This window comes from Carettochelys insculpta, chromosome 2 (assembly GCF_033958435.1).
Source record: "Carettochelys insculpta isolate YL-2023 chromosome 2, ASM3395843v1, whole genome shotgun sequence".
NCBI classification, from domain to species: domain Eukaryota; kingdom Metazoa; phylum Chordata; order Testudines; family Carettochelyidae; genus Carettochelys; species Carettochelys insculpta.
Genome location: NC_134138.1, coordinates 80,950,545 through 80,961,232, shown reverse-complemented (window position 1 = coordinate 80,961,232; position 10,688 = coordinate 80,950,545). Strand labels below are relative to the sequence as shown.

General features: G+C 41.6%; 1 pseudogene; it reads right to left on the bottom strand.

Moving 5' to 3' along the window:
• The window catches only part of LOC142008260 (ethanolaminephosphotransferase 1-like), a 46,089-nt pseudogene that overhangs the window by 4,617 nt on the left and 30,784 nt on the right, over nt 1-10,688 (bottom strand).

The window sequence follows — 10,688 nt, the reverse complement described above, 5'->3', positions numbered from 1 at the left end:
GGGCAGAAGCAGGCTGGGAGCCGGTGGCAGGGGACCTTCCCTGGTCAAGGATGCCAGACCTGGGAGGTCCAACCTGTAATTATTAACAGTGCAGGTAAACATACTGGTTTTCAATGTATTATTGTAAATGTTTCCCTTTTTAAAATACAATCAACTTTTAGAAATTACAGAGGCTGTGTTTACACTGAGTGCTATTTCAGGGTACAAGAGCACCCCAAAATAGCAATGCCGTGGCACCCTAAATAGCATTGCCATTTCGGCCATGCTATTCCAGTTTCACTACCTCTCATCGTATGAGGGGTAATGGAACATTCGAAATAGTCTCTTACTCCCAACTTCAGTGCCATCTGAATGGCACCAAGTTTGGAATAAGGTATTGTGCAATAATTACCCAAACTGCATAAAATATATCAAAACAAACACACAAGTGTAAATGTGACCTTAGGGAGCTGCTTTGCTGTATATAAAAAAGTATGTCACAGTAATCTTCCCGGTACATACATGATTTCTTTTTAACTGAGCAACTGCAGATGTCCAGAAGGAGAATATGTATTGTTAATTGTGTCAAATAAGAAGATATTCCATTAAAAATGATTTCTCAAATTCTCAGTAATAGCTACTCGCATTATTCCCAGTTTCCATCACAACTTTCCATTAACATAAGGCATTGACAAAACATATTATGCATAAAGAATTGTAATTGCATTCATGGATTAGTTTTGAGATATATTGGCCAATAACTGATGTGCTGTTTAAATCTGAACTGCTGCTGTCTCACCAGATGGCATAAAAACATGGGATAATACTGAGTGTCAGGTTAAAATGCAATTGAGAGATTAAGACTCTTCTGCTGATCTAATCCATGTCCCTCAGAATAATGCCCTGCAGCCTGTTCTCCAGCGCTTTCCATTTCAGCTGCTTCAGAAAGATTCGTTCCGCACTCCCCGTTCCGTAAACTCTGTTAGGAATATTTTTAATAAGTTAAAATGTTCTTAAATTCCATGCCGTGAACCTCCTTTTTCGGGGTCAACTCAGGGAAGGGGTGAGGATCAGCGAAGTCGACAGCTGCTGTGGGTCCTAGGGCAAGGCCAAAGGCAGAAGGGTAGGAGCCGACTGTGCTGCCCACAGCGGTGGGGCAGCACTGCCGCAGCACTTCAAAGGGGCCCGAAGCTCCAGCTCCCACAACTGCCGAAGTCGCAGTGTTGGCAGCCGGCACTCTGGGCCCCTGTGAAACACCCGGCCCCAGAGCCATTGTTCTGTGCCTCCGCACACCCACCATGGACCTGGTGAGGATGGACGGTGGTGTCCATCGTGACAGCAAGAAGGAGGAATGGCTTGTAGGGCTGGAAAAGTGGTTAGAATTCTGCTTTGGCTCATGTTGTTCATGTGTGTTTTCCAGTTGTCTTATATTTCAGTCTAGGTCAGGTATCGGCAACCCTTGGCACGAGTGCAAAGAGCGGCACATGAGTCAGTTTTCATTGGCATGCAAGGCAGGAGCTCAGCCCTGCCCCTCCTCTCCCATATAGCAGGGAGCTTGTTCAGAGCCATGCCATCTGTGCATTAACAACAGACTAGCTAATGCTACCAACCACCACCTAAACAGTAAAGCTCTGCGTCTTAATTTATTTATTAATGAAACAGTTATAAGTAGGACTATTAGACTTTAAAAACTATCACTGGCACTCGGACCATTCATGGAGGTCAAAAGGTCAAAGTTCGGCACTCAGCCTCGGAAAGGTAGCTGGACCCCAGTCTCGATCTTCAGTCTTCTGCCATGTTGAACACCCCATTAACTGTTTCCAGTTAATGTTCACCTCAGCCCAATCTATTTATTAGCAGTGAATCTTAAATCCCTCAAGCAGTCACACTTCCATGAGGAGGTCCTCTCCCACCTACCATCCCAACTACTCGGTATGAATTGTTCTCCTGTTGTGAGTGTCATAGGGGAGTCTTCTAAGTGTGCCTGCGCTTCCGACAGAGACTGCACAATCCAGCCAGCTATGTTGCCTGAACATTTTCCAGCATATCTTTGAGATCCCTCAGAGGAAAGGAAAAAGTTTTGTGTTTCGAGCCAGAAGAGAAGCATCTTGGGACTTACAGGCTACGTCTACACTAGCCAAAAACTTCGAAATGGCCATGCAAATGGCCATTTCGAAGTTTACTAATGAAGTGCTGAAATACATATTCAGCGCCTCATTAGCGTGCGGGCAGCCGTGGCACTTCGAAGTAGCCGGCGTCCTTTTGAAAAGGAGCACCGTCTGGACGAGCTGTGTGGCAGCAAGCCGCGTCAATTTCAAAGTCCCCTTGTTCCTATGAGCAGATGGGAATAAGGGGACTTCGAAGTAGCTGGGGTCCTTTCGAAAAGGAGCCCTGTCTGGACGAGCCGCGTCAATTTCGAAGTGCTGCGGCCGCCCGCATGCTAATGAGGCGCTGAATCTTTCTTTATTTCAGCGCTTCATTAGTAAACTTCGAAATGGCCATTTGCATGGTCATTTTGAAGTTTTTGGCTAGTGTAGACACGGCTATGGAGTGTCTCTAAAGCCATGCTACTGGCAGGGTATTATAAGAAAAGAGCTGGAGCTGTTTCTTGGAAACAAGCTGCTGATCTACACTTTTCCACCACCGCGCTTTTTTTGTTCTGTTTTCCCACAGTGAAATGACCTGGGGGAAACTTGCCATACCTACCTAGTCAGATATTGCATGGTGTTAAGTCTGAAAGTAGGCTATAAGCCAAAAGTGTCCAGTGAACAAATAAATATGTTGTGAAAGGAATGAGAAGTACAAAGTACTGTCAGATAGGGAAGGAGGGCTGCAATCTGTGGTCTTCAGGGCAGATAATGAAAACTGTCAGAATCTCAGGGTGAAACACTATTGCTGTGATGACTGTTACTTAGTCTCTGAAGGAAATACGTATAAAAGGTACCCAAGGAAGAGGGGCGCATGGCTTTTTTTTTCCTCTTGAAATGTTAGTAGTTTAAATTACTATTTACACATTTTATTAATGTAATCCTCTAACTAAGCAGTAATTATCTCGGTAAGACTGGATTTTGAAATATATACCTGCCAGTTTGTTTTTCGTTTAAAAACAGAGGAGCCAGCTCCCCTCCCACCCTCCAAACAATCCCACAACTGGGGCTGCCAGTACTGGTAAGTACCAGGACAAAAAAGCACTGCATACTGCACTGGTTTAGCTGCACTAAATTACACCATAACATGAAACTTTTGATTCACTTTGTTGCTTTCCCCTTAAAATTTTCTTGACGCTATTCTTCTTTAGTTGAGATGTCTGCCTACTGCCTGTCATAGTTCCCTCAAAATCTAGAAATGCTATGTCTTGCCAAACATACACAGCACTTAGCGTAGGTCTACAAATTAAAATTATTTTGAAATAACTAACCTAGCATCTACACAACAAAACCGCTATTTTGAAATAAATGCAGAATAGCAGGTGTCTTATTTCAAAATTGATAAATCTCATTTCACAAAGAATGATGCCTATTTTGAAATGGCTATTTTGAAATAGGTGCTGTTAAGATAGGGAATAGCACCCATTTTGAAATAAGCCGTAGTGCGTCAAATGTTCTATTTAGAAATAGAATCTCTGTTTAGATGATGCTAAATAGCTAAATGCTATTTTTAAATGCATTTTTATGTGTAGCAGTGTTATTTCAAAATATGCTGTTCCAGAATAACTACTCATACAATGAAACTTGTACCCCTGAAAAATGAGGTGCCCCCTCACATGGATATGTGTACTTTCCAAGATGGGGCTAATTCAGTTAAGACTATCAAAAGCATATTTTTAAAAGAATATTTGAATGTCAGCACTACAACATAAATGCTTAGAGATGTCTGATGAGAGCTCATGGCTAAAGTGCCAGGATTTCACATACCCCAGTGTGCAAGAAACTTAGTTTCTGTGCATGTTCAATTTGTTGGTACTATATGCCAAACTGTCATACTTTAGTATACCTCAGTAATAAATATATATGCACTGAATTACAATCAGCATAGCACAGTAAACACTCAAGTCGCACAGGAGTTGGATTCCTACAACCCTTGTGTAACACAGATTTTCCTACAAGTCTGGGGGAGATAGGAACCAGGCTGTAGGAATTGGGAAACTGACCAGCCCACCAGGCTTGGTTTCTAACTCCTCACTGCTTTACCCGAGAAACTGACCAGCTCATGGCTGTTCAGTCTCCCAGTTCCTGCCAGTGCAGGGTAGCTGGGAACCAGGCTGCCACTTGGTTCCCAGCTCCCCACCACTTGCGGGGACCAGGGAAACTGACCAGCCATGAGCTGGTCAGTTTCCTGGGCCCCACAAGTGGTGGGGAGCTGGGAACCAGGCAGCAGTCTGGCTCATGGCTCCCCTAGCAGAGCTGGGAATCTGACTAGGTCAGCAGCCTTGGTCAGTGTCCTGGCTCCAGCCAGTGGAGAGGAACCAGGAATTGGGCAGCCTGGCTCCCCTCCACCTCTTGAAGCTAGGAAACTGACCAGGGCTATTACCTTTCAGTTTCCTGGCTTCAAGAGGTGGAGGGGAGCCAGGAGCCAGACTGCCACTTGGTTCCTAGCTCTCCACCGCTTGTAGGACTCAGGAAACTGAACAGCCTATAAGGGCTGTTCAGTTTCCTGGCTGCTTCTCCCTGCCTTCCCCCAGCCACCAGCACCACTGGGGGAAGGCATGGAGAAGAGGCTCTTACTCTGTCTAGCTGCCTGCACCCCCAGGCAGCTAGGCAGGCTGACAGCTGCAGAGCTGCTTCAAGTTGCGCTTCACTTGTGTTAAAACGAGTTACGCACAACTTGAAGCCATGTATTTTGAGGATTTACTGTAAAGGAAATTATGCCAGAAATATTAACAATATTCTGTAAAATGCTCACCTTCCTATAACACAATGAAAATATATTTACCTGTGGGCAAACAAAATTATACTGAAGTATAACCAGATATAATATCAGACATTTCGGTGCATTTGCATCACTCTGTATGAAGTTAATTGTTCACGTCTTATAATTCTCAAAAAAAAAAACAAAAAAAAAAAACCACTTTTAATCCTTATATGCAATTGCATTATTTACTTAAGTAAACACATTTTTGAAGTTGTACATTATCTTTTGCAGGTGGGAGCATATGAATTAGGTATGTTGCCACAAATTAATGCCGGATCTAGAGCCCAACCGGTCAGGGTTTGTCCTGGGGAAGACAATTTTTTCCAACGTAAGGCTGTGATTTAGCAAAACATGTTCCACTGAAGTCAAGTGCTGCCTGAATCAAGGCCCAGCCCCTGATTTCAAATGAGAGCTTGAGCATCAAGAATTATGTTCAGTTTTGGCGCATGGTAATCCATATTGCTACTTCACAAAAAATTTTCTTCTATCGACATTAGATAAAAGTGCATGTTGGGGCACAATGAACAAATGATGTAAGAAATTCAGAGGAGCATCCCAAGGCATCACTTATACCTTGAAAATATTACCTGTACTATAGTAGATGTGGTAGTCCTGTAAACTGGGCTGAACTTCAGAGAGTGGGAGTATCTGATTACGCCTACATTTTGGAGGATATCTGGTATGTTTCATGAAACAAGACAGCATTGTTCATAAAACCCTGTAAAAGAGACCTTATATAATTTTACACTGAAATAAATATAAAAAGAACCATGCATTGCTGAAAGTGTCAGCGTTTCAAGCAACTGATGAAGTATATTTTTATATGCAAGAATGTAATGAAGATGCTATGTAGATCCTTAATTCAAGTGGTAGAAGAGCAGTGTAAGTAATTCTGGGCAAGGTTATTTATTTATTTATTTCAAACTAGCATTGCTCTTTTCTTAGTCATATCAAGTCCTACTCAGTGTTTCCAAACATACACCATAGTCAAAAAATACAACTCTTGATGAAATAGTCTAAACCATCCATAAAAACAGCCTGGTTTCTTTTGCTGATAGCTCACTGGGCAATAAAACCAGCTGGATAGTAAGGAGAGCAAGCAACAATGCAGGAGGCAGAAGTCCTTCATACCAAGAATCTTTTTTCAGTGTTTTTCTTTAGGTATTCTCTTCCAGCAAAGAAAACTCTGTTTTATCAAGTGTGGTGCACGTTGCCCAATTTCAATCATTTCAAAACTAACTTGAGCAAGATCTATGAATCATAACCGTCCATCTCTCACATATTACCTGTGTACAGATGTTTTAGATATTTACACATTTCAAGAGATTCTAGAATACCCAAGCAACTCTTCTTTCTTAGCTAAAATTAGACAGTTTTATTCATAGCAGGTAGTCTCTGCTCATCTTCACCTCTTTGTCACTGCTTAGCAGTAAAACATGAGCCTAACACCAAGTGATTTGCAATAGCTTTGTTTTTTGCAAGTCTCATCCCATTTTGCAGAACTTCACATGCTGTGCCATTTTAATTTAGATGCTGAAACCTTTTTAGGTAGAGGCCACTGAAATGTTTTCATCCATTATACTTCACACTTAATGATGGCACATTATTTGCTTAGATATATTTCTGCTACAATGATTGTTGTGGCATCACTCACACTACTGTAATGTGGAATCAGTTTTAAGTAATAAAACATTGCAAAGTTAATATCGTGGTTGTTTTCTTGACTATTAATCTTGTATAGTGCTTTTAAAGATGAATAAAGGACTGGTTATTGCCTAGCAGAGGAAAAGATAAATGTAAGATGAACAAGGATTATGCCTGTACCATCTCCTTGCTGCCACAAAAATCCTGCAGCGCATATGTTAAATCAATGGGAGTTTTGCATCACTAGGCGTTATGTGATAATGGGTTACCAATTTATGCTTGTGATTAAAACCAACTTTAGGTACAGTCTATAGTGAAAGATGACTTACTAGGCACATTGGCTGTGTCTACTCTAGCAAGCTCTTTCAAAAGAGTTTTCAAAAGAAGGGGGCTCTTTTGAAAGATCCCGTAGAGCATCTATCTACATGCAAAAAGCATTCTTTCGAAAGTATATCGAAAGGGTGCAGTGGTCCTTTTGAAAGTGCTCTTCCTTTGCTCTTTCAGGAAGAGCGCCTTCTTTCAAAAGCTTTTTTTTGAAAGAAAACGTGCAGGCGTTCTGCAGGGCCCTTCTTTCAAAAGAGCAGTCCTCGTGGGACCTGACTCTTTTTTTCTTTCCACCCCCCCAGTCCCTGGCCCATTCTTTCGAAAGAACAGGCTGTGTGGACACACTCTTTTGAAAGAGCAGATCACTCTTTTGATCTGCTTTGTGTGTGGATGCACTCTTTCAAAAGGAGCCCTTTCTAAAAGAGATCTCCTGGAAGGGCTTCTTTTGAAAGATCTCTGTAGTGTAGATGTAGCCATAGACAGAGAGGAATTAATTGGGTCTGCTGACATTTTTGTTTTTAGAAACAAAACAAAAACCACTGTGGCTGATAAAGTACCTGCTGATGTTAAGAGAAGCTGGGGAAAAAGGGCAGGTTTACCTGAAAACCTGAATTTGTAATTACTACAGCTTCTGATCATGAGCACTAGAATCCAATAAATTGGACCTTGCTTGATCTTAGAACTGTACTTTTCTGTGCGGGGTTGTGATATAAACCAGCAAGTCTTGGGAAGAGCCCTGCCAAATGATTATCTAAGGGGTACAATACCAAGCAAAACAAAGTGCCGAGAATGAGAGGAAAGAGTACAGAATATTCTCTAATTGGAATAAATACTAATTGTAGTAGGTCTCAGACACTCTTCGAGGTCAGTGAGCCCACATTATGGGTTGATTGGTTTCTTAATGGCAGAGGCTCACTCTGGGGATGACGTGAGACATCTCTGATGGGAATATGCTGCAAGAGTCACAATCTCTCTTTGAAGGAACCCAGCATGCAGATGAAGTGCAGAAACTACACCATTTTTGAATGGTTCAGCCTGCTCCAGTAGCTCACTAAGCTGATGTGCAAAGAGGCTGAAATATATCTGTGCATCTTCCTTGCTTCCTTGGGCTCTGTCTTAGAAAAGCACTTTGAGATCCACAGTACAATAAAATACTGTGTAAGTGCTAAGTATTATTTTGTATACTATCAATTTAAAACTGTAATATATAGTACTAATGTGTAAAGTCCCCAGCCAGGTTGTACTTAGCATTAAATGTGCATGTAATAAATGACCAGCCTTGCAGGTGGATAAAATAAGCAAGATGGAGAGAAGGCAGGACAGTGTAATGAGAATAGGCTATTTTTGCACAATTTAGCTACATGTACGTCTTCAAAGGCGTAATATGCCACCCATTAGTAGTAATCACTGCTTGTCACCTGCCTACCCATTTATCTGGTGGTAGTTTTCTGTATGCTTCCGTGGCACAGGTACATAAGAACATAAGAACGGCCATACTGGGTCAGACCAAAGGTCCATCGAGCCCAGCATCCCATCTGCCGACGGTGGCCAATGCCAGGTGCCCCAGAGAAGGAGAACAGAAGACAATGATCAAGTGATTTATCTCCTGCCATCCATCTCCTGCCCTTGTTCTGAAGGCTAGGGCACCATACCTTATCCCTGGCTAATAGCCATTTATGGACCTAACCTGCAAAAATTTATCAAGCTCTTTTTTAAACCCTAATAGAGTCCTGGCCTTCACAGCCTCCTCGGGCAAGGAGTTCCACAGGTTGACTGTGCACTGTGTGAAGAAAAATTTCCTTTTATTAGTTTTGAACCTACTACCCATCAATTTCATTTGGTGTCCCCTAGTTCTTGTATTATGGGAAAGGTAAATAATTTTTCTATATTCACTTTCTCCACACCATTCATGATTTTATATACCTCTATCATATCGCCCCTCAATCGCCTTTTTTCCAAACTGAAAAGTCCCAGTCTCTCTAGCCTCTCCCCATATGGGACCCTTTCCAAGCCCCTAATCATCTTAGTCGCCCTTTTCTGAACCTTTTCTAATGCCAATATATCTTTTTTGAGGTGAGGAGACCACATCTGCACGCAGTACTCGAGATGCGGGCGTACCATAGTTTTATATAGGGGGAGTATGATATCTTTTGTCTTATTATTGATCCCTTTTTTAATAATTCCTAACATCCTATTTGCCTTACTAACTGCCGCTGCACACTGCGTGGATGTCTTCAGAGAACTATCCACTATAACTCCGAGATCCCTTTCCTGATCTGTCGTAGCTAAAATTGACCCCATCATGTAGTACGTGTAATTTGGGTTATTTTTTCCAACATGCATTACCTTACACTTACCCACATTAAATTTCATTTGCCATTTTGCTGCCCAATCACTCAGTTTGCTGAGATCTTTTTGTAGTTCTTCACAATCCCTTTTGCTTTTGACTGTCCTGAACAACTTGGTGTCATCTGCAAACTTTGCCACCTCACTGCTTACCTCATTTTCTAGATCATTGATGAACAAGTTGAACAGGATCGGTCCCAGGACTGACCCCTGGGGAACACCACTAGTTACCCTCCTCCATTGTGAAAATTTACCATTTATTCCCACCCTTTGTTTTCTGTCTTTTAACCAATTCCCGATCCACGAAAGGACCTTTCCTCCTATCCCATGACCACCTAATTTACATAAAAGCCTTTGGTGTGGGACCGTGTCAAAGGCTTTCTGGAAATCTAAGTATATTATGTCCACTGGGTGCCCCTTGTCCGCATGTTTATTAACCCCTTCAAAGAACTCTAATAGATTAGTTAGACACGACTTCCCTCTGCAGAAACCATGCTGACTTTTGCCCAACAATTTGTGCTCTTCTATGTGCCTTGCAATTTTACTCTTTACTAGTGTTTCTACTAATTTCCCTGGTACTGATGTTAAACTTATCAGTCTATAATTGCCAGGATCTCCTCTAGAGCCTTTTTTAAATATTGGTGTTATATTGGCCGTCTTCCAGTCATTTGGTACCAAAGTGGATTTAAAGGATAGGTTACAAACCACTGTTAATAAGTCCGCAATTTCACATTTGAGTTCTTTCAGAACCCTTGGGTGAATGCCGTCTGGTCCTGGAGACTTGTTACTATTCAGCTTATCAATTAATTCCAAAACCTCCTCTAATGTCACTTCAATCTGAGTGAGTTCCTCAGATTTGTCACCTAAAAAGGCTGGCTCAGATTTAGGAACCTCTGTAACATCTTCAGCCGTGAAGACTGAAGCAAAGAAATCATTTAATCGCTCCGCAATGGCACTGTCTTCCTTGATCGCTCCTTTTATATCTTTATCATCCAAGGGCCCCACTGCTTTTTTAGCAGGCTTCCTGCTTCTAATGTATTTAAAAAACATTTTACTATCGTTTTTTGAATTTTTGGCTAGCTGTTCCTCAAACTCTTTTTTGGCTTTTCTTACTACATTATGACACTTAATTTGGGAGTGTTTATGTTCCTTTCTATTTTCCTCACTAGGATTTGACTTCCACTTTTTAAAAGCTGCCCTTTTCTCTCTCACTGCCTTTTTAACATGGCTGTTTAGCCATGGTGGTTCTTTGTTAGGTCTCTTACTGTGTTTTTTTATTTGGGGTATACATTTAAGTTGGGCCTCTATTATGGTGTCTTTAAATAGTTTCCATGCAGCTTCCAGGGATTTTAGTTTAATTACTCTACCTTTTAATTTCTGTTTAACTAGCTTCCTCATTTTAGTGTAATTCCCCTTTTTGAAATTAAATGCCAGAGTGTTTGACCGCTGCGGTGTTCTTCCCAACACAGGAATATTAAAAGTTA